Below are 22,692 nucleotides of genomic sequence, written 5' to 3' on the forward strand. Positions count from 1 at the left end.
AAAGGTCATTGAATTCAGTTTTAGTTATAGTTTTTAAAAACCAATAGACTATGAACATTTTATTTAGTCCTCCAAATTAACATTAGTCATCTCTGTTCAAAGACGCCCTTGTCCGATACTTCAGATTTGTATTTGCAGACATTGGGTTACTATGAAAATTAAGTTTAAAAGAAATAAACCAGAAGTTATATCCAGAACACTGTTATATTTCTATTAGGGGCAATGTATATTTTTAAAAAAATAGAAATAAATCCAATGTAGTGATTCCTGAAAGACCTAAACACAGAGTTACCATTTGACCCAGCAATCTCATTACTGGGTATATACCCCAAAGAATAGAAATCATTCTATTATAAAGACATGGACATGTGTATGTTCATTGCAACACTATTTACAATAGCAAAGGCATGTAATCAATGTAAGTGACCATCAATGATAGAGATAAATCAAGGATAAAGAAAATGTGATACATATATACCATGAAATCCCATGCAGCCATTAAAAGGTACAAGGTAATGTCTTTTGCGAGGACATGGATGGAGCTGGAGGCCATTAACCTTAGGAAACAATCACAGGAACAGAAAATTAAATACCACATGCTCTCACTTACAAGTAGGAGCTAAATGATGAGAACACATGGACACATGGAGGGGAACAACACACAATGGGGGCTATAGGAGGGTAGAGACTGGGACAGGGGAGAGGATCAGGAAAAATAGGTAATAGGGACTAGGCTTAATATCTGGGTGATGAAATAATCTGTACAACATCCCTGTGACACAAGTTTACCTGTGTAACAACCCTGCACATGTACCCCTGAACTTAAAAGTTAAAAAAAAAAAAAGTTTGACAGGAAAGAATAAAAAAGTTAATGGCTAAATATATATAATACTTAAAAGCAGATTACATAAAGGTCAAGAAAATTCCCCCAAAACCCATAAATCTATTAATTTTAAAATGATTTATTATTTACTATTTAAAATTTTTGAATCTACTATGTATTATACTGGATACTTTTTATACAGCTTTGCTAGACCTCTCAACATACTGATATATATTTATCAGTATTATACAAGGAAAAATAAATGAGGTTCATGAGTATTAAGTAACAAGGCAAGACTACGTGTTTAATTAGTGGTAGTTTTGAAGCTCATTGACCAACGGCTGCCAGGGATACATCAGAGCTTGCTGTAGCAAGGAAGAACACTCCACAGGCAAGTTTTAGGAGTTTCTGAATCTCAGGGAGTCAGGACAGGCTTTTTAAATAGAGTCTTGAAGCTTGGTTTAAGTGGCTTTAAGAAGGGTTGTGCAAAACAGAGGAGGTTAAAAATGATAAACTGAGATAAGCAAGGGCTATTTGCTGATCTCAGCTTATAAGCAGAATCTATTCACCACCTTCTGCACACATTACCCCTAAGGGAACTAGGTATGTTTAAAAGGCTGCACTCACTAAGCATCACCCATCCTGAACCCTTGTGGTACCTTTTGCTGAAAATATATTATTTGACCTTATCATAGAAAAATGTAGCTTGGAAAAAATTTAGAGTGCTCACATTCACCAGTTCTCAAAATGATCGACTTTAGTTATGATGTAGATAGCTGGAACTAGCAGAAACTTCTAACAAATATATATGTTTAGACAGGACATGAGCTCTGCTTTTAATTTTTCTAGGTCATATAATCAGTATATATACACATTTTTTCTGTTTAAGAAAAATTATTATTTGAATTTTATGTACATAACTTACACTGAACTCAAGTTTGAACATACGTTGGATTCTTAAATGGGACTATTTTTTTAAAGAGGACTTTTTTTTCCTTTGAATATTATTTACTTAAATAGATTTCCAAAGCAAGAATTTCTTTATTATCAATTTGCACATTTAAACAAAATAATATATCTAAGGTTACTAATTAAACCAATAGTAAAACACATGTGTTCTTTTTTTTTTTTTTTTTTTGAGACGGAGTCTTGCTCTGTCGCCCAGGCTGCAGTGCAGTGGCCGGATCTCAGCTCACTGCAAGCTCCGCCTCCTGGGTTTACGCCATTCTCCTGCCTCAGCCTCCCGAGTAGCTGGGACTACAGGCGCCCACCGCCTCGCCCGGCTAGTTTTTTGTATTTTTTAGTAGAGACGGGGTTTCACCAGGATGGTCTCGATCTCCTGACCTCGTGATCCGCCCGTCTCGGCCTCCCAAAGTGCTAGGATTACAGGTTTGAGCCACCGCGCCCGGCCATGTGTTCTTTTTTTAATCAACAATTCATTAACAAGTGCATAAATTTCAATGTTTGACATCCTCAAAAATCATAAATTAAGAGTTGCTGGTTTGTAAATATGTCACCAAGTAAAATCATCATTGTAAACTGTATAATTGGCAGTGAATTACAACTAGAATAATTTTTGTAAAGTTTAAATATCACCACTGGCTTTACTTTCAATAAAGCTATGTTTTATAAATTATCTTTATTATTTGGACAGATTAACATATTTAATCCAACTATATTTGAAATTATTTCCTATTTTCGTAACTATTATTTTATGAGATTTATAACTTTATTCACTTGGTAAGCATTAATTGAGCTTCTACTCTTGTCAGACTGTTATAGGGATATAATAGTGCACGAGACCAACTCCATCCCCATTGTTCTGAAACTTACATTTTTTCTGAATGCTGCAAACAAAAAAAAAAAAAAAGAAAAATAGCTAAATATAATATGACACAGTAATTGGTGTCATAAAAAGTCAGAGAAAAAGACACAGAATAAAGGGTAGAGTGGGCAGGGATACTTTTTCAGGTCATGTGGTCACCCAAGTCTTTTCTATGTAGGTGCTATTTGCAGATGTTAATAAACTGAGAGTGAGACATGCATGACCCTGCATCAAACGAGCTCTCCTTCCCTGACTAGATTGCTGAACTGTTTTATGGTACTAATTAATATCTCATTATATATGTAGCTATTTTATTTTCTGCTCCCTTGGAATGTGAGCTTAAGGATGACAGAAGTTAAATCAGTTTTATTCATCATTGTATCTTCAAAGAGAGTACTATAAATATATCTAGTTTTACAGATGAGGCAGCAAAGGCCCTTTGGCAATCAAGTGCCTTAACCAAAATATCACATAACCTAATAAATAGGATGAGAAGTTAGGAAGAAGAACAGAAAGTATGTTAAGTGCTCATATGTGCCAGATATCATGACAGGTGCTTTATATTATTAATCCTCAAAGCACATGTAGCAAGCTGAGTAATGACCCTCTAAATATCAACATCTCAATCCTTAGAAACTGTGACTGCCACCACATAGGTAAAATGTGTACCATATAGGTAAAATGGGCAGATGTGATTTAGCTAAGCATCTGGTGATAAGGAGACTGTTCTGGATTGCCCATGTAGGCCTGGTGTAGTCACAGCAAATTTTGTAAGAGGGAGGCAGGAGAGCAGAAAGGAAGTGACTTTGGAAACAAGAAATGGGCATGATGAGAGGAGGAAGCATAAGCCAATGAAGGCAGGTGGCCTCTAGAAGCTAGAAAAGGCAAGGAGATGGATAACTGCCTAGAGTCTCTAGAAGGAACAAGCCCTGTCAACACCTTGACTGTAGCCCAGTAGAACTGATTTTTGACTTCTGGCCTGTAGAAATATAAGAGGATTCATTTTAACTTTGTGTTGTCATAAGCCACCAAGTTTGTGATAATTTGTTATAGCAGCCAGAGGAAATTAACACAGCTGCTCAGATGGGGAACTCAGGTAAAGGTTAAATAATTTGTCCAACATTACAATACCTCTGTAGCAGAAAGTTAATGTAATTTTCCTGTACTCTCAGCCAAAGCTCCAAAGCTGATAATACTAGGCAGAAATTGCCCCCATATTTTAGAGTGTCAAGTAGTTACAAGTAACCCTTATAGTATTTAATCCAAGATGGCAGCGTTAAGTCTTTTGACCCTCACGCCCACAACCCATCCGGACTAAATAAGGCCAGGTCTAGAGAAGTTTACGTATAGAGGGAATTCATTTGGGTTGCTGGCTTGTCAGACCAGAGGAGAGTAATGGGAAATGGAAGCTTTTTCTCTCCCAAGGCAACATAACCTTAGAAAAGCGTGTAGAAAGACTGGCAGTGGCTTTAAAAGATGTAGACTCTTTCTCACACCATGGTTGAATGTTTATGAGCCACAGATTCTCAGTCTCATCTTGGGGCATTTCTTGGAGGAGAGCACTAGACAGTGCTTAACTGAGTCCTATGAAGGGTGGATGCATTTATGCATATGAAAGCTTAGGTCTCTTTACTGCATGGAATCTTCAATGGATGAGAATGTGGCTTGAGCAGTCCACTACTGCACAGGAATGTGTAGGGAAAAGAATAAAGGGACTCACACTTCCACCATTGGAACTGGCAAAGGTGCATGGGCCAATAGAGTCAGAATAACATAGTCCAGCTTAAGTCTTTTTGAATGTACCCTAGGAAAGAGGGAAGCCTACCAAAAGGAGAGTCTTCAGAGCCTGACACCTATGTGACAATAGTGTGCAATGTAGAGGTCCCTACAAGAACTCTTTAAATATTCACACATATACCTTATATAAACAATCGTATATGGATGCTGCCAGGCAACAAAAACAAAGGCACAACTATAAAAATAGGGGGAAGGAAGACATTTGTATCTCTTCTACCAACTCCCCTTTCTCTCCTCAGTCTAGAAGGAGGTAGAAAAAGAAAGAAAAGGATGATGGAAAGTGAAAAAAAGTCAACATGCCTTTTGTCACTAGAAGCCTTTGAGCCACGGATCAATCTTGAGTTGTGCAGAAGAGAGAAACTTTGAATGGAATTAGAGTTTGGAGCTCTGATTTAGATTGGAAAAGAACATCTGAATAACAGAGAGTGAGTCATAATGATTGAAAAGAAAATAGAAGTGACTTGAAAGTTATGGGATGTTCATAATGTACCATCAGGGGGTGGAAAGATTTTGAAGAGTTCATGAAAAATAAAGGGGCTTCTTGAACACATTTTTAAGTTTAGCTCACTCAATAAGCCAAGTTAACCTTGTAAGGTATGGAATGAAGCAGCTGGGGCTTGAGAACAGACCTCTAATATTTTTGTCAAGTTTTTTACACCATAATTGGTTTCCAATCCTCCTAGAAATCACTTTAATATTAAAATATAATCTCTTATGGATTTTACTTCTGGTGACTATGCCTTTCTAACACATCATACGATGTACTGATTTTAGTAGTCATCCATCACTTCTCTTCCTGCGTTAAAGAAACCATTTGAACTTTACACTTCCTTAGTGAGATGTTTTTCTTTTTCTTACTAATTTATCCTTTCATTTTCGGGTTTGCCTAACTTTGTTCTTCCTTGGAAATTTGCCCATTTTTTAAATAGTAGCCAAGAAGGGGAGAGATAAAATTCTAAGCAATTAAAAGATTTGTTTCCAGGAAAAAAAAATAGGTTACCTTTAATAACCTGGGGACAATTCTAGTGTAACATTTGGGATTTATGATTAAAATGAAAAGAATGAAGAACATGAAACAACAATAAACAAGAAAACAAAAAACTGGGGAACATTCTTTTGTCTAAGTGCTTTCTTGAACAATTCAAAGTGGCTTGAATATCAACCAATCAAGAGACTGTCAATTTGAATAACTCAGTTCTGCTAGTAGAAATCAAGCAATAATGAGGGAGAAAAAAAAATTGTGTTCAGTTATTAAACAGCCTAATTACATTTATAAGATAATTAATTAAGCACCTCTTGAGACAAATTAAAGCACAAAACATTAGTAAAGCTGCCAACCTTATCCAACCCAGGGCCCGCGGGCCACATGCAGCCCAGGTTGGCTTTGTATGCAGCCCAACATTAATTTGTAACCTTTCTCAAAACATTATGAGATTTATGCATGGATCTTTTTTTTAAGCTCATCAGATATTGTTAGTGTTAGTGTATTTTATATGATGTGGCCCAAGACAATTCTTCCTCTAATGTGGCCCAAGGAAGCAAAAGATTGTACACCCCTGTCAATTATACAAATTGTCATTGGAAGAGTGAAAGCGCTCTTTGTCCCTATTACTTGAAAATTGCTAAGACTCAAGATTTCTCAATTTTCTGTTTCATATCATGAAGCTTAACACTATGGTATTTAAACTGACATATATTAAGTATAAGCCTGGATGGCTCCTTCTATTCTACTTAAACATCGTAAAATATATGTGTCTATCAAAAATGTTTCAGCCTACTATGTATGTGTTATTACAGTATTTAATGGTCGTATTCTTTCCCTTCTGATAAGACAAGCAGTTAGTTACTGAGTTGCAAATTGTCAAATCTAGTTGGCATATTAGCACTTGTCTAGATTATACTCCCCTCATAGTGGAAGTCGGTTGTCCAAGATTTCTCACCTAATCATTTGTAGAACTTGAATCCGTGAGCAATTCGACTGAGTGCTGACTCTTATCCAGTGCGTCCACCCTCTCGGAACAGCATTTTTTTCTAAGCTCCGAACAGCACATATATTTAGCGTCCCCACCCAAATAATATGAGATAAATTGTGGGACAAAATATCATTTGCTATTTCCGATTTTCAAAATGCAAAACCATGTTGTTTTGTGAAGTGCCTTTCCTCCTCTTTTTTTGCTTCCTCATTTCTGTGGCTCTAATCCTTAATACTTTTAATTATTCATGCATTTGAACAACTTTGAAGTAGAAACTGCTACCTGGGACCTGGGGAATCAGTTTTAAGAGAATAGCACAAAAAGTAGGAAGATGACAAACTGGAGAACTTGGATACTGTAGTTTGACCCATTTTCCAATCACTCAATGTTACCTTATAAGGGTTTGCTCTATTTTATGCCAAATTAGGTGCTCATGACAGCATAAAAATAAAATAATTTCCATCAAGTTTCTGTAATCATTTCTGAATGAGTTAGGGAAGACTAAAGCTCTTTAACAATAGACTCAAAATCTAACGGCTCAGAAAAAATAGACATTTGTTTCATTCTATTGCCTTAGTCTAAGGCAGTGCTCCCCAAAGTAGGATCTGTGTAGCCATAACCTGGGAGCTGTTAGAAATAAAAATTCTTGAGCTCCACCCTCTATCTATTGAGTCAGAAACTGATACTGAAGGCCAACATTCTGTGTTTAAACAAATCTTCCTGGGTGATTCTGATGCAAATCAAAGTTTGAAGTTCACAGAGCAATCAGTCCAGGAAAATGTGTGTGCACAAGGATAAGAAGGAGGTTGTCTCTATTCCATAGAGTCATTCAAAGACCCAAACTGACTGAATCTCTGTCATCCTCAACATGCCCACATGAAAAAAGAAAGTGTAAGTATATGTGGGATGTTTTCTAGGACAGTTACAGTGCTTCTTTATAAGAAATTCAGCACATGGTCACAGATCACTGCAAGGGAGGGTGAAAAATGTAATAGAGTTTAACAATAACATACTCATCTACTGTAAAAGAAAAGAGAAAGGATTTTGGTAGTCATCTGATAGTCTCTGCAATGATGACATAATTATCTGTGGATGATCAAGTCTGCTGTTCATGTATTGTACCTGTTTTTTTTTTTTTTTTTTTTTTCTTACATTCCCATTGTTTTTGCTTTCATGCAGGTACTTGCTTTAATTCTGGCATTGGTCAAGTATATTGCATAAAGAGAGCTGATGATTAAGCTGATGAAGTAACAGGGTCTGTTAGTCTGTTGGTGTTGCTAAAAAGGAATACCTGAGACTGGGTCATTTTTTTTAAAGAGGTTTATTTAGCTCATGTTTCTATAGACTGTACAAGAAGCATGGTGCCAATATCTGCTTCTGGTGAGGGCTTCAGGCTGCTTCCATACCTGTTGAAAGGTGAAGGGGAGCCAGTAGCATGTTCAGAGATCACATGGTGAGAGAGGAAGCAAGGGAGAGGGGAGCGAGGTTGCAGACATTTTTTCACAACCAGCACAGGGGCAGTGGGGCCTGGGGGACTAAGAGAGAACTCACTCATTACCACAAGGAAGGCACCAAGTCATTCATGAGGGATCTGCCCCCATGACCCAACACTTCCCTTTAGGCCCCACCTCCAACATTGGATATCAAATTTCAACATGAGGTTTAGAGGCTCAAATATCCAAACTATAGCAGAGGATAATTGAAAAAAGAGGAAACAGTGTCAGATGCTGCTGAGAAATCAATTAAATGGAGACTAAAACTATGCCTTGGATTTGGCAAAATGGAGGTCATTGATGACTGTAGGAAGGAATGTTCCATAAAATAATGCTATAGAGCCATGTTGGCATGGAGTGTCTTAGTAATTGGAGAACAGAGACAAAAGAGTATAATTTTTTTTGAGATGGAGTCTCGCTGTATTACCCAGGGTGGAGTGCAGTGGCGCAATCTTGGCTCACTGCAACTTCTACCTCTCGGGTTCAAGCAATTCTTTCTGCCTTAGGCTCCCGAGTAGCTGGGACTACAGGTACCCACCACCACACCCCGCTAATTTTTGTATTTTTTTTTTTTTTAGTAGAGACGGGATTTCATCTTGTTGACTAGGTTGATCTTGAACTCTTGACCTCAGGTGATCCACCTGCCTTGGCCTCCCAGAGTCCTGGGATTACAGGCGTCAACCCCCATACCCAGCCATAAATAATTTTTAAAAGAAGATTATCTATAGAGTGGAGGAGAGATAGGGCTCTAAGTACAGGAAGATGTGGGATAGAAGTCTGAAGATTAATATATTTGATGGAAAATATATAGCTGAGAAGTTGTAGTTGAATACTCCGGAAAAAGAAGTTGGCTAATATTCCTGAGAAAGTATAATGGAGCACAAACATACCAATGGGAAGGATGATGGAATGTAATAGGAAGTCAAGAGACATTCACAGATGTGGAGAAAATTAAAGTAATCATTGGGAAAAATGAGACAAAATTTATAGAGTAACACAGATGGATTGCTGAGCAGTAGTAAAGAACTATTTGAAGTTACCTTGCACACATCTACACAAAACCGTTATAATTGCACATTCAATTGCTATATTAACTTGGATGTCAAAAAGCCCTAAAATTACATCTATTATAGTTTCTGTTAATTTTTTTTGTTTTATAAAACATTTTACTGGCCAAAATTAGAAAAACTATAATATTTTACTCTGCCTAATCCTGCTTAATTAATCATTGTTAGGAATTGTTTAGTCAGTAGGTTTATGATAAATACCAAACTTCATAAATTTAGTAAGTCTCCCAAGGCTTCAAAATTAGCACTTATGTGTAAGAGGTTTTAATAACGTGACATCATTTCTCTTTTATTGGAATTACAGAAAATTCTAAAAAGAAACTTGTCAAATAAGCCAATACTTCATGTTTATTAAAAATAATTAAGAAAATTGAGTACACATATTAACATTCAGATTTTTTCCCAGGATTAAAAACAACATGCATTTCTCGATCATTAAACATATTATTTAAAAAATCGAGTCTCTAGGTGCTTACAGATTGTGAGCTGGGCACTTATGTAATGCCATGCTTTCATCCTAGCAGTGGGACTTCTTTAGACTTCTGAATGTGTCATGCACTTTGCTAAAGCTCACCATGTTGCTCTGAAAAGTTGAGTCAAGCTTAGGTGTTCTCTGAGAGCAGATTCAGAGATTCTAACTACTGCTTGAGACTTAAGATTCACCACTTACCTACAGGCTGAGTAATCCAGGATGCCCTACCACTCAAAGCACAATACACTAAAATCATATAGAGATTATCCTGAAAATTCATTGTCAATACATTCACATACAATTTCCAACATTTGTTAGCAATTGAAATACTTAATTTGATCCATTAAACTGTATTTGCATGTCCCAGGTTGCTTATCTTTCTAAGTAGGTATATAACCTATTTTTGAAAATAATTTTCAGATGGTTGTTGGTTGATGGTTAACATAGGTTTTCAAATAACATGGGGCTCCTTTGAGTCATTATTGGTAGAGGCATATATAAGTATCTTTGCTACCTGACATCTCTGTGATTTATATCTAGTTCTTTTTCTACCTGGTCTCTACCTTTAAAGGTGGGTCTCATGAGAGGACATATTTATGGTTGGCCTTTATAGGAACATTTTCCCACCTCTTCAGCAGATGTGAGAACACAAATGGGCTTTATCAAATTAGATTGTCATAATTTTTACAAATCTATATTGGATGATTTCTTTTTTGATTTGTGCAAAGCAAAGCCTGGTTTCATCTGACTGTGAGTGTTGAAGAACTTTGTAGAATTATCAGTGCTTTCTAGAAGTGGTATAATTTTTTAAATGATTTATACTGTCTCAACTACAATAAAGGAATCCAAGAAAGACCACAGAATCAGAAGAACTATCAGTTATTTAGCCATTTAGATAAATAGTTTAATTTCTATAAGTGAATAATTCTTTTAAATAATTTCAACATATATAATGCTGTGGTCAACAAGTTAAATATCCCACCCTCATAAAAACATAAAACAGGCTGGGCACGGTGGCTCACTCCTGTAATCCCAGCACTTTGGGAGGCCGAGGCGGGTGGATCACAAGGTCAGGAAATCAAGACCATCTTGGCTAACACGGTGGAAATCCAATTCTACTAAAAATACAAAAAATGAGCCAGGTGTGGTGGCAGGCACCTGTAGTCCCAGCTACTCGGGAGGCTGAGTCAGGAGAATGGCGTAAACCTGGGAGGTGGAACTTGCTGTGAGCCAAGATCGTGCCACTGCACTCCAGCCTGGGTGACAGAGGGAGACTCTGTCTCAAAAGCAAATAAGCAAAGAAACAAACAAACAAAAAATATAAAACAAAATGAAACAAATACAGGCAGATGGCAATTTGGCATAATTGCATTCCATTTTTATGGAATTGCATTCCACATTAATTTCATTTTTATATTCCTCAACTTTAGTGAAAATGGATTATGTATTTATCCACATAACCAATTATTATTTTGCAATTATATTTAAAAGTTTAGTAATACAAAGGTTTCTCCATTGATTATATACTAAATTTTAATTGTTGCTGCATAACAAGAGAGCAACAATGTCTATTTTCAGGTTCACATCCTTACTGTCTTATTTGACAATGCTAGGTTCATGAATAATTGGTATTTTTATTTCTTCTCTGATCACTTATTCATTCAACAAGTAGTTATTAGGCTTCCTATCATTTGAGAAGCATTTTATAAGGATTGTGGATACATAGAGGAAAAAAAATAGACAAAGCTCTGCCTTCCTGACATTGGAGAAACCCTGAAAATAAACAAATTAATATATATTTGTTGATGAAAACTGGAAAAGAAAATAAAACAGAACAAGAAAGCTAGAAAGCACTGGGTTTATTTTATACAAGACACTCAGGGAAGATCTCTGATATGATGACATCCGAGCAAAGACCTGAGCAGGTGACTTAAATGAGGACATTTTGAGGAAAAAGAGTTACCCTGGAGTGCATTCAAGGAAGTTCAGAAAGGCCAATGAGACAGAAGCAGAGTAAGTAAGAAGGTGATACAGGTATGGTCAGATGGTTAGCAGCATCAGATGGGGAAATTAGGGATTATAGGCCATGGTAAGGACTTTGACTCCTACTCTAATTAAGGTGAAAACCCACTATAAGAGTTGAACAGGGAAAAGACATGTTCTGATTTAGTTATAAAAGGATCATTATTATGGCTTATTTGTGGAGTATATCCTTCAGAGGAATGAGTGAAAGCAGGGAAGCCAGTTAGGAGGATATGTTAATAATCCAAGTAAAATATATTGGTGACTTGGACAAAGAAGAGGTGAGACACTTAGAAGCATACTAGGTATATTTTGAAGGTGAGTTGGCAGAATTTGCCGATGGGTGGTTGTGGGTATGAGAAAAATGTATGAGGAAAGAGTCAATGATGAATATTCCTTATCCTCCAGCTACTGGAAATTGGAAGAATAGCATTTCAACTTATTTGTATAAGCAAGAGTGCAAAATGTGAAAGTGAGGTGGGGGTGGGGGCTGGAGTTTGGTTTTAGATATGGTTAGTATGACTAATGTAGATTGATATTATTTATAATTACAAATGTAAGATAGATAATTGAATATATGAACCTGGACTTAATTGAAGAGTACCACAGTAAACATAAATTTCAGAGTTTCAGATGGCTGAGATCATCAAGGGAATGGATGTACATTGAAAAAAAAAAAAAAAAGATGTTAGGGCCAAGGACTGAACCCTTAAATATTTAAGGATTAAAGTTGGAGAAATGAGGGAAAGCCACTTAGACTGAAAGGAAACCAGTAAGTTAATAAAGCACCCAGAAGAGAGTGATAACTTAAAGACAAAGGGGGGCATTATCAACCAGATCTAATATTGATAATGATAAGAAAGAGAGGGAGTAAGAATTGGTCATCAAAAGTGGGACTAGTAAGTAACTACTTCTCTTAAAAAAAAATCACAAATAAATCCACATTATTTTATTTTTGTTGTTAGTGTACTTGCAGTCTTGATGTATTTCACCTTAGTTTTCCCTCTAATTTAATGTTCCTTATATTTTGATGCTAAATTATTTTCCAACAAAAATGCAAACAAAATATTTAATATCTCTTTTCTTATTCCCCGATCTGTTATTTGGTATTGCATTTTGCTTTGAAATATAAAATCCGCAGCAACATTTTAAACATTTCATACTTGTGGTCTGTATTAAATGGAAAAGAAAGTTTTATTAGCAAGTGAAGTATCACTTATTGGAGTTTTACTCTAAAGTTAGTTTTTCATGTCAAGGATTCATAGTCCCTGATAGATTGAGTCAGTTATCTTTATTAATTTATGGCTGAATAATGCTTGGAAATAAATTTTGTATTAGACAATCCTCACCTTAAGTGAATTATAAATTATACACTAAAACACAACATAATAACATTTACAGTATTAGCAAGATAACTTTGAGGTTGAAAACCCCTAAACCATACATCTTATTACATAATACAAAACACTTTGCCCAATATTGTTACATGACTTCATAAAATAATTAATATCAAGTTTTTTATTCCTTCATAAAAATTCCATATATTTGTTGAATTTTTGTTAGAGTACAATGTGCTTTTACAGCTACACTATATATAGTATACCCACACTGTATTTTATATATATATATCATGATACTGTATTTTTATTTGTAGAACTTATCAAAATTATGACTAAATAAAGATTTGTATAATTATGCAATTCTTAATAGATCATATACTCACGCAATTCAAAAAGTATTCATGCAGTTTAAAGTCTCCAACCTGCCCTGGGTGCCTTCCAATAAATCTCACCCACCTCTATCCTTGACTTTCATTTACCATCAAAGTTAATTGTTAATGTCAAATTTTTAGCATATGTACACACATGCACGCGCACACACACAAACATACATCGCTTATCAAGCAAGTACAAATAAGATTCCTGTTTTCTACCTTTTTTAACATAGAGGTTGTTGTTAGATACATTGTCCTATACTTTTTTACTTAACAATTTACTCATAAAATAATATAAAGCTTTTTGTATTACTTCATAAAATAATAATACTATATATTTGTTGAGTTTTTACTAGAGTATAATGTGCTTTTATAGCTATGCCATGTACTATATGTGGTATATTCATACATCTATGGCGTTTCAGGTGTATTAACTATTATTGAGTACCTACTGTGTTTTGGGTGCTATTCTAATAAGTGCATATACAACAGAACACTGTAGTTTAAAAACTGCTGCCTTTATGGCTTTCACATTCTAACATGAGATAGCTTGAAGATATTGTTGTTGTTAGGGTTTTTGTTTGCAATTTGTTTTTTCCGTACTTACCATTTCGTTGAAAAGATGGTTCATAATTTAAGTAACACTTACTGCTATTACCAATAATTAAACTTTCACATTTATAGTTTTAGCATGGCTTTAGAGATAACTGTAGAATAAATGTTCCACAGGGGGATGTCTAGATTATAGGTATTTGAATTATAACTTTTGTATGTTTTATCAAATTGTCATCCATAGCATATATAAGATGCTTCTATCTATTCTTCATTTATGGAATATTTTTATCAAGAATGATTGCATACATTTCCTGATGTGAAGTTCATTCTCACATTGTTATGCAGAAAATCCTATAGAATCCACAAAAAAAAAGCTATTAGACAAATAAGTGAGATTAGTAAGTTTTCAGGATCATATTATCTGTGGATAAAGACAGTTTTATTTATTCTTTATCCTTCTGGATGCCTATTATGTATTGATTGCCTTATAGCACTGGAAAGAACCTCCAGTGCAATTTTGATATAAATCAAACCCACACAAAATCATCACAAGACAACTATGTAACAATATCACTTCATGAATATAGATATACATATTATAAACAAATCAAATCTTACAATATAAAGAAGATCATACATCATGATCAAATATGTTTATCCCAGGAATGCAAGGTTGGTATTTGAAACCAATTAATGTAATACACCAATATTAACTAAACAGAAACTCCTATGTGAAAAAAAAAATTTTTGAAAAAAATTTAAATTCCATTACTAATAAAAATCTTCTTCAAACTAGGGATACCTGCATAAGAGAAGTTCCTTAACCTGATTAACAGCATCATTGAAAAACCTAAAGCAAACATTATACTTAATAGCAAAAGACTAAATGCCTTTCCTTTAAGTGTAGGAAAAAGACAATGCTGATTGAGATGTGAAAGACTTGGAAAGAACTTCAAAATAATTGTTTTTGTTAGTTTCCACTTCCCAAAATTTCTCATCTTCATTGTTTGTGTCTAGAATTTAATATTTTTGATGCTACTGAAAATTTTAATTTCAAATTGTTTATTGTTAGTATATAGAAATGAAATAAAATTTTTATATGCTAATGTATCCTGCAACCTAACTTATTGAATGTATAGGAATATAGATGTTCATAATATTCTCTCATTATTTTTTAATTTTTCAATAATTTTACTGATACAACATTTCTCATTCTTGATATTGGTAATTTGTGTCTTCTGTGTATTTTTTCTTTTCAGTCTTGCTACAGATTTACCAGTGATATAGATAATCTCACAGAACATGATTTTAGATTTATTAATTTTTGTGTATTCCTTTCTGCTTTGTACTTCATTGATTTGTGCTCTGATCTTTAGGTTTTGTTTTGTTTTGTTTTTTGTTTTTTACTTGACTTTGCATCTTTTTCTAGTTTTTAAAAGTGGAATTTGAAGTCATTTATTAAAAACTTTTTTAAAAAATTACAAGTTCAGAGGTACATGTGCAGGTTTGTTGCATGGGTTAACTTTGTCACAGAGGTTTGTTTCATCACCCGGGTTTTAAGCCTAGTAACCATTAGTTGTTTTTCCTGATCGTCTCCCTCCTCATAGCCCACAGTGTGTGTTGTTCCCCTCTCTGTGTCTATTTGTTCTCATCATTTAGCTCCCACTTATAAGTGAGCATGTGGTATTTGGTTTTCTGTTCTTGTATTAGTTTGCTAGGGATATGGCCTCTAGATCCATCCACGGCCCTGCAAAGGACATGATCTTGATCTTTCTTATGGCTGCAGAGTATTCCTTGGAGTATATGTACCACATTTTATTTATCCAGTCTACCACTGATGGACTCTAGGTTAAGTCCATGTCTTTGCTATTGTAAATAGTGCTGTAATGAACATATGAATGCCCGTGTCTTTATAATAGAATGATTTATATTCCTTTGGGTATATATCTAGTAATTGGTTGAATCATATTTCTGTCTTAGGTATCACCATACTGTCTTCCACAATGGCTGAACTAATTCACACTTCCACCAACAGGATATAAGCATTCCTTTTTCTCCACAACCCTTTCAGCATCTTTTATTTTTTGACTTTTCAGTAGTTGCCATTCTGACTGGTGATAGATGGTATCTCATTGTGGTTTTGATTTGTAGTTCTCTAATGATCAATGATGTTGAGCTTTTAATCATATGATTGTTGGCCACATGCATGTCTTCTTTTGGAAAACATCTGTTCATGTCATTTGCCCACATTTTTATGGGTTTGGGTTTTTTTCTTATAAATTTGTTTAAGTTCCTTATAGATCCTGTATATTAGACCTTTGTCAGATGTACAATTTGCAAAAGTGTTCCCCCATTCTGTAGATTGTCTATTTACTCCATTTATAGTTTCATTTGCTGTGCAGAAACTCTTTAGTTTAATTAGAACCCATTTGTCAATTTTTGCTTTTGTTGCAATTGCTTTTGGCTTCTTTGTCATGAAATCTTTGCCCAAGCCTATGTCCTGAATGATATTGCCTGTGTTGTCTTCTTCCAGGGTTTTTGTAGTTATGGGTTATATTTAAGTATTTAATCCATCTTGAGTTAATTTTTGTATATGGAGTAAGGAAGGGGTCCAGTTTCAGTCTTCTGCATATGGCTAGCCAGTTGTCCCAGCACCATTTATTGAATAAGGAATCCTTTCCCCATTGCTTGTTTTCGTTAGGTTTGTTGAACATCAGGTGTATGATCATATTTCTGGGTTCTCTATTCTGTTCCATTGGTCCATGTGTCTGTTCTTGTACCAGTACCGTGCTGTTTTGGTTACTGTAGACCTATAGTATAGTTTGAAGTCAGGTAACATGATGCCTCCAGCTTTGCTCTTTTTGCTTAGGATTGCCTTGGTTATTTGGGCTCTTTTTTGGTTCCATGGGAATTTAAAAATAGTTTTTTCTAGTTCTATGAAAAATGTCAATATAATGGAAATAACATTGAGTCTATAAGTTACTTTGGGCAGTATGGTCATTTTAACAATATTGATTATTTTTATCCTTGAACGTGTAATCGTTTTTCATTTGTTTGTGTCCTCTCTGATTTATTTAAGCAGTGGTTTGTAGTTCTCCTTGTAGAGATCTTTCACCTCCCTAGTTAGCTGTATTCGTAGCTATTTTATTCTTTTTGTGGCAACTGTGAATGTGCGTTTGTTGGTGATTTGGCCCTCAGCTTGACTGTTGGTGTATAGGAATGCTAGCATTTTTTTTACATATTGATTTTGTATCCTGAGACTTTGCTGAAGCTGCTTATCAACTTAAGAAGATTTGGGCTAAGATGATGGGGTTTCCTAGATGAAAGATCATGTCATCTGCAAACAGGGTCAATCATGTGTGTGTGTGTGTGTGTGTGTGTGTGTGTGTGTGTGTGCTGAATTGCATCCCTCCAAAATTCATATGTTGAAGTCTTAACCCCCAGCACCACCTCAGAATGTGATGACATTTGGAGATAGAGTCTTTAGAAATGTGATTAAATGAAAATGAGGTTATTCAGGTAGGCTCTAATTCCATATAACTGGTGTCCTTATAAGAAGAAGAGATTATGACTGAGTAAATAGAGGGAAGAGCATGGGGAGAAGATGGCTATTTACAACCTAAAGAGAATGTCTCAGGAGAAACCAACCCTGCTAATGCCTTAAACTTTTAGCCTCTAGAATGATGAGAAAATAAATTTCTGTTGTTTAACCCAGGTTGTGGAACTTTGTTATGGCAACCCTAGCAAACTATCTATCTATCTATCATCTATCTACTTAATCTATCTATTTTTATATGTAAATATGTAGAGATGTATACTGACATATTTGATTAAGAAGTATGAAATTTGTTACTTTAAATATAGACAGCTTATTTTATATCAATTGTACTTCAGTAAAGCCACTTTTTTCCCTGAAATTTGTGCAATATACCTGTGAAAAGATATATAATTTATTGTAGCTGTCACTACCATTTATTCAATATAAGAGATAGAAATTATATTAATTTATCATATTAGCTGTATATGCAACTTTTGAGAGTCATCAGCAGAACAAAGAAAGCATTAATACCTGTTCTTTCTTCTGAGACACTTTTTGTTTGGGCTTATGCTGTTGTTTTAGCTAGCAATTTATGTCTGTAGTTTCTTGGGAATTTAGAGATGTAAAAGACACTTTTTTTCTTCCTAACTGTCTCAGGAATGGACATTTAAAATATGCAGATAAGTTCCTAATTCAACCATTTTAGAATAAGAATTTTCAAAATGAATTTAAAAAATTAAAAATTATTACCACTATTAATTCATAATCCTGTTTTACCTGTGGTATAATGTAGACATATAGTTTTTTAGTTTGGGATTTTTAATTTTTTAATATCTTTACTTAGTTTTGAGATTTTGGCTAGAGACTGGTCAATTGCCCTTTCTCAGAGCCTGATTTCTTCCACACTCCAACCACTTCATTAATCAGGTTCTTATACTGTGGGTCATTATGCACAAGCCCCAATCGCCCCAGGCAAAATACCAGACAATTAGGAACAGCATTATAGCCAACGAGAAGGCAGTCTGAGAAACCTAGCTAACCCCGCCTTGCTTGCCATGGATACCCTAAATAACTGCCTCCTACAGCTCTCTTTTCCTGCTATCCTGTCCCTGAGTGCAATTCCCTATATGGCCCTGCCTGGCAGCTTTCTCTTATTAATAGCTGAAAGTAATAAGATATTCTGCCTTTCATATATTTGAGTGACAGTGTGTTGTATCCTTCCATCAAAATAATCCTTAAATCTTATAAAACAATTTGCACTGTGAGCAGATAGCATGGCCGTGACTGCTGACTCTTGGATAGCTTTTCAAGAGGCTGCTCTTTGCTTACTAATTGGTTCCAGACCTCTATGAGAGTGGCTTGGACAGAACTTGAGCTTGTGCTTTAGCCTTGTTGCCTGCTGGCTGTGTCTGTCTGTGCTTGCCATGTATCCCCACATCTCTCAGAATATTCTAATGAGCAGTGCTACCAGATTAAACTCTGGAGGCTGAAGAAAAGCCTTGGTGGAGGCTCACCCCATGGATATGCGAGCGATGGGCTGCTAAAACTGCACTTTCTGGGGCTAGGCATTCTATCCTCTTTCTAGTCACTGTGTTCAACAGAAGCTGACCCCAGATGCCCTTACCTCTTTGTTTCCTTTTTTATTATGTATACCAGAAATAAAATGTTAAGCCCACCAACTGACTCTTAGACCCTCTCCTTGGCCAAGGGCATTCCAAAGTTAACCTGAAACACTAGTTCAGGGCCACAATGGGAAGTAGAGGCTGGAAATGCCTCATTATACTCTTCTCCCTTTGAAATTCAGGCACAACTGAACAACATTAACGTTAAAACAGAGACCCTATAACTGATAGAACAGACTATTTCAGTTTGACCAGAAACATTTACAATCTATTCTCTGTGAAGTCTGCTACCTGATGGCTTCACCTGCACAAGAACCTTGATCTCAATAAAACTTGTCTTAATGCAGTCACTTTCTTCTATTTCATATCTTTAGATAAACTCTAGCAACAAAGTGCCAATCAGAAAATCTTTGAATCTACCTGTGACCTGGAAGCCCCCACCACTTCAGGTTGTCCCACCTTTCCAGACCAAACTAATGTACATCTTACATGTATTGATTGATGTCTTCTGTCTCCCTAAAATGTTTAAAACCAAGCTGTAGCACAACTGCCCTGCACGTATTGTCAGGACTTCCTGAGACTGTGTCACAGGCATGTCCTTAACCTTGGCAAAATAAACTTCTAACTTGATTGAGACTTGTCTCAGATACTTTTTGGTTTGTAATTATTACTTAGGGCAGAATGATGATTTGTCCATGTGTTTCAGGCAACCTTTAAATAGAGATGTTGGCTGGGTTCCCCCATGGTAAAGCAATGGCACCCCTGTCTCATAGTCAATATTGCTCTGGTCGGGTAGCCGTCGACCTGTCTTCTTTGCTGCATATTTTGTTGCTGTTTTTAGGGAACTTCAAGTTCCCCAGATCCTCAGGAATATCATGGGCTACCCTGTTGGATACCAGCCGTTCAATGTTTAACCCAGAGAGGCTGTCTGTGGCAAGGAAACAAATATCTCACCCCAGCAACCCCCTTCTGAACACCTGCAAAAGTTACCCTGTTGTTTAAATGATGGAAGGCCCCTAGCCAGTGTGATTGGGCTTTAGTAAGTGCCTCTGCACGTCAACATGAAAAGGGACAAAAACTTAAAGGAACTTATTGCCTGTCCCAAGGAGAGGTGACTACAGCTCTCAAGTGAAATCCCAATCTTTCACAGGTAGACTGAGAAGCCTTAGGATGAAGAATGGCTGCCTATGAGGCAGACCACTGGGCTCTTTCTTCCACTCCTTTCCTGTAACTATGAGACACAGACGGAAACTAACAACCATGACTTCAGGAGGCTAGAAGCCCAAAACAGAGGAAAAATAATGGAATAAAGAGAAAACCTTGACACAGGAGAAGAAATTTTAAAATAAATAGTTTGTGTACATAGATATATATTTATTGATTTACTTATATAACTATGTATATATATGTATACACAAAAAAAATTATACATAAATTAACCCAATTAGAAATCCAAAAATCTGCTAAAATATTTTTTATAAAACTAATATAAAAATTGTACTGATTGGGCTTTTGTGACTCTACAAGATAGGTTCTAACTTAACTTTCAGATCTGCTAAAATACACCAACTGACAAAGCTTTACAGACTTAATCATACTGGGTCTCAACTTGTAGTTCTACTCAAGGATCTCACTAAATTTAAACATAATACTTCTGATATTCTTGGGAGAGTAACTAAATATAAAATAGAGCCCGGTCCAGTAGTACATGCCTGTAGTCCCAATTACTTAGGAGGCTGAGGAGGATCACTTGAGGCTAGGAGTTTGCAGTCATAGTGAGCTATGATTGCATCTGTGAATAGCCACTGCATGCCAGCCTTGGCAACATAATGAGACCCCCATCTCTTAAAAAACAAAACAAAACAAAACAAAACAACAACTTAAAAAAAATTTAAATAGAGAAAAAAATAGGTATTCTTTTCTTTCATTATAGTATTTTCTAAATTCCATTTTTAGCATATATGTTCTGATACAATGAGTAATACATTAAAATTAAGTTAAGTTTTTGGCACGGAAAAATTAGCTTGAGAAACAAGACCCTATGGGTCCCCTTATGAAAACAGTTAAGATGTTCCAATGTAAAATTTAAAAGGACTGTCAAGAATTCAAACTTATTTATATAAAACCTAACTAATATTTGCAAATCTCAAAAAAATAGGTAAAGACAGATGCATCAGGGTGGTTTATTACAATGCTGTGGTTTCATCTATTGTGATTCTCATGCATAATACCTAATATTAAAATTATTGACATCATTTAACTAATAACCAGTAAATACTTTGCTATTATAGATTTTGCTAATATTTATCTTTGGTGGCTATTTCAATGGCCTCTTGACTGTATTTTGCCTTTATCTCCAAGGAAAAAAGTATGCTTTTCCTAGGTCACCTTGTAGGGCAACTCAGTAGTGTTGCCATTGCATGCAATCTTTGCAGACAAGAACTTAACTGCACCCACCTTTCTCCAGAAGCACAGGTTTGATGTTAAGTTGATAACATCTTTCTCCAAGAAGTTTTATTTGACATACTCATTATAAACATAAACATTCAACATCTTTTAGTTCTTTTTTCATTCTGGAGGCAATATATTCCAATTTACAAATTCTACTTAATGTCTCTGATATTACTGTTTCCAAATAAACTCACCTTAAATGGGGATCACTCAAATAAAAGGCTCTAAATTCTGTCCATCTTAAATTTAGCTGATCCTGCAGAGGCCCGTGACTACAAAGGGTGTGGCAAAGCATTCATCAGGAGCTACCCTCTGAATTGCCACATCCTGATTCACATTGGAGAAAAAGCCTTTTATTTGTTCTGCTAATGGCTGTGATAAAAAAAAAATCCCACACAAAATCCAACTGGAAGAAACATTTTGCATGCAAACATGAAAATCTGCAAAAGCAATATGTATGCAATTTTGAAGGATGTAAGAAGACCTTTAAGAAGCATCAGCAGCTGAAAATCCATCAGTGCCAGCATGAAAATAAACCACTATTCAAGTTTAACCTTGAAGGATGTGGAAAACACTTTGTTTCACCCTACAGGCTGAGAGGACAGATGCAGGTTCATCAGAAAAATATATATCAATAGGGATGTTCTTTTGTGGCAGAAACATGGACAGAGCTTCCAAAGCACATGAGAGAAATCCATAAAAAGGAAATAACATATGATGTATGCCAGAAAACATTCAAATGTGAAGATTATCTCAAATAACCTGTGAAAACTCATGCCTCAGAATGAGATGTATGTCAACATCCAAGAGACGGCTGCAGCAGAACTGTATTTAATCTCCAGAGCTGTCTTCTTTCTTTTCATACGGAGAATCACCCATTTATGTGTGAACATGCTGGCTGTGGCAAAAGGTTGGCTATGAAACAAAGTCTCACAAGACATGCTATTGCGTATGAGCTTGACAGGAAGAAAATGAAGACCAAAGTAAAGCTATCTTCTGAAAAATGAAATTTGTCTTCTCATCTCAGTAAAATATCCCTCATAAGAGGAAACAAGAACAAGGTTTATCTTTGCATGAAAATAGAGAGTCATTGAATCGTATTGATCTCGACAGCTTCAATACTTACTGTTAGCTAAAAATCAGATTTCTCTGTTTAAAAGACTACAGACCAATGAACTCAGTTATTTTCCATCAGAAGTACATTTTTTGTTATTAAAATCATTGATTTAGGAAAAAAAGAATGACAGGCACTTGATAGATTCACTATAGAAGCTTCAGCAACCTCCTTTCATACCTCCTGAAGTCTCCGGACAACTATGATGGCCATAGGCAGCCCACAG

At 35.5% G+C, this 22,692-nt stretch overlaps 1 pseudogene; it reads left to right on the plus strand.

Moving 5' to 3' along the window:
* LOC112621645 overlaps positions 1-22,484 on the plus strand; it is a 105,353-nt pseudogene extending 82,869 nt beyond the window's left edge.
* Positions 22,485-22,692: the final 208 nt, after the last annotated feature.

This window comes from Theropithecus gelada, chromosome 3 (assembly GCF_003255815.1).
Source record: "Theropithecus gelada isolate Dixy chromosome 3, Tgel_1.0, whole genome shotgun sequence".
In the NCBI taxonomy this organism is placed as follows: domain Eukaryota; kingdom Metazoa; phylum Chordata; class Mammalia; order Primates; family Cercopithecidae; genus Theropithecus; species Theropithecus gelada.